Source organism: Terrapene carolina, unplaced genomic scaffold (assembly GCF_002925995.2).
Source record: "Terrapene carolina triunguis isolate 2854851 unplaced genomic scaffold, T_m_triunguis-2.0 Scaffold31801, whole genome shotgun sequence".
NCBI lineage: Eukaryota > Metazoa > Chordata > Testudines > Emydidae > Terrapene > Terrapene triunguis.
The window spans coordinates 1-2,717 of record NW_020696152.1 but is presented as its reverse complement, the minus strand read 5'-3'; the positions used below and the strand labels follow the sequence as shown (position 1 = coordinate 2,717).

The following is a 2,717-nucleotide window of genomic DNA, read 5'->3' as shown; positions in this document are numbered from 1 at the left end:
CTTCATTTCCCTTCTCTGAGGGGAAGGGTGGGGTGGGTGACCCTTCACCCCGGGATGTAGCAGCTCCCTCCCCATCTTTCAGGCACTCTGGGAATCTCTCTCTGCTCACAGCTGACAGGCTGCCTCCAGCCCACACACCCTGCTCATTAGCTGTGCAGGAGTGAGTCATTTTGTTAGTACATGTGACATGAGGCAGAGATATTCTTGGCAGATGCATTGGTGGTATAGTGGTGAGCATAGCTGCCTTCCAAGCAGTTGACCCGGGTTCGATTCCCGGCCAATGCAGCGTTTGTTTTTTCTTTCTCTGGAAATGGTTTAATTTCAGTCACATTGTGCGATAATCCCATTGTCAACACAATGAGCAGAGAATTTATGTCCCAAATTCCAGCAGGTGATTAAAGACACAGTGGGGTGGGGGTGAGGATGCAAGGAACAGGGCTACAGCCTGAGCTGGAGGAGTCATCCTTGTGTCTAGAGCCCTGCGCAGATACACAATTTGTATCCACAATCTGCAAAAATTGTCCGCAGATTTGCAAGGTTTCACTAATAGCTCCAGTGACGCGGGGCCGTGCCAAACCCCGGACCACCATCCATCCTCCACTTCTCCCCCCGAGACTTCCTGCCCCACCACCTGCTCCGCCCCAGATAGCCGTGGATTTACAGGGCTCTGCGTGTGCCATTTGAGAAAGTCAGAAACCGTGGGAACGTGCATCTGTAGCTCCTTGTCTTCCGTGTTTTAATTTCAGCTGGCGGAGGTGTTTGTATCCTGCTCACGCATGATGGGGAGAAAGTCGAAATATAAACTTTTGTGTCCGTTTCTGGTGCTGCAGAGTCTCTTGTGGTACAGAAATAAGGATGTAAACAAAAGGGAGAGGGGAGTAAAGGGAAAAATAAACCAAAAATTGTCACACAATTAGGTAAACAGAAGATCCTGGTTAAGCCAAGCCCTTCAAAATAATAATAATTAATAATAAAAAGGACGGAGAGAAGAGCTCAGGTATGTTGAGATCCCACTGATAGCTGAACTCAGATTGCTAGAATAAAAGTTCAAACCGTCACACTGTAGCCTATAGGGCTAGTTTAGTCTTTATTATATTTAACAGGAACAGGAGGCACCTACAGGCCTGTATCCTGAAAGACATTAGCTTCAGCAAGTTAGCATACGTGTGGTAGGCCTGTGACTCTTGGCATAGCTACATGGCCTGCAGTCACCCTTAGATTTAGGGGAACTAGGAGTAGTTTGCTCAGTAACAGGAGTTGGAACCTAACAGTACCAGGCAATGGCAGGAATGCTGAAGTGACCCTGGGCTGGGATATTTGAGGATAGAATCGTTGGCAGATGTCAAACCAGCAACTTGCCTGAGCAATAGGTGGTGTGCGTGATAACGAGTTAACTGGCATTAATATGTATTGATAGGTTAATCTATCGGCTAGGTGCACCCCAGTATTGTGAGGGTGAGGAAGTTAGATTTGGACGTGGAAGGCTGGGCACGAGGATGAATATTCGTGGCCGCGCTCAGGCCCTAGAACAGGGCAAACCACCGTGTTGAGGGCGTTTGCTTTGCATCCTCTGACCTTTCAGCTCTGTTGTTAGCTACCATCAATCTTGGGCATTGAGGAACCTGGACCGTTCCTGGCCAGAGACAGGGCTGGTCCTCTGTCTCTCACCACCAGGTCCTCAAGGAGGGGTGTGAATACATAAGTCCCAAGTTCATATGCAAAGAATGACACCACCGATAGCCCCAGTCCTGGATTCTTGCTGTGGTTTGGAGCTTTTCTGTCTCTTTTACTGATTCGAATACAAATCACGATGGCTTGGCTTTGCCCTCAGTGTGAGCATCCTCGCCGTACCCCTGGAGGTTCCCAACGAGATAGCAAACATTCTGGTTTTAGTTCTGTGTAGCCTGGATCCGGGACAAGAACCCTACTACCCTCAGCTCATTAGTCAGGATCAATTGGTGATCAGTGCAAGGTTTAACCATTCAAATGAGTCAGGCATCAAGAAACCTGCTACTGAACGCCTGTGATGAGCAGGATTGAGCTGGGACAACCTCCTGGCTTCAGCCACTGAGTGTTTCTTTGTGATCCCGGTCCCTTTCTCTCCCCTTCCCCTGTATTTCTCGCCTTCACTCTCTCTGCTGTTCCCCTCCTGCTCTCCCTCCCCCTGCACTTTCTCAGGAAATCGCCCCACAGCATTTAGGAAAAGCCAGAGACTCTATAATTTGCACAAGTCAGAGGGGATGTGACCCACTCACCAGGAGAAAATGAGCCTTTACGGGAAACTATTTCACACACCGCACAGTCAACCTGTGGAACTCCTTGCCAGGGGATGTTGTGCAGTTCCAGAACCTAAGGAACGAAAAGCCCCGTGATTCCTCTGTGTGTGCCTGGGCTCTGAAAGGGATTTGGATCCACTCACTTTATGGCCAGTAACATACCCGGACAAAACCATTTCCCTTGTCATCCACTCCCAGCTTCTGGCAGCTAGAGGCTGAGGCCACTCAGAGCATGGGGTTGCATCCCTGCCCGTCAATGGACCTATCTTGTAGGAAATTGTCTAATTGTTTTCTGAACTCAGGTGACGGTAACTTAGGGCTTGTCTACACCATGCAGCTATTAGTGACAAGGCTGTGTCAAAAATTATTAGGGGGCTGGAGCACATGACATATGAGGAGAGGCTGAGGGAACTGGGATTGTTTAGTCTGCAGAAGAGAAGA

The 2,717-nt window shown here is 49.0% G+C and overlaps 1 non-coding gene across 1 annotated transcript; it reads left to right on the top strand.

The window, feature by feature from the left end:
* Positions 1-213: 213 nt before the first annotated feature.
* Positions 214-285, top strand: TRNAG-UCC. Its single transcript has one exon. It is a non-coding gene; the product is annotated as a tRNA-Gly (tRNA).
* The last annotated feature ends 2,432 nt before the right edge of the window (positions 286-2,717 follow it).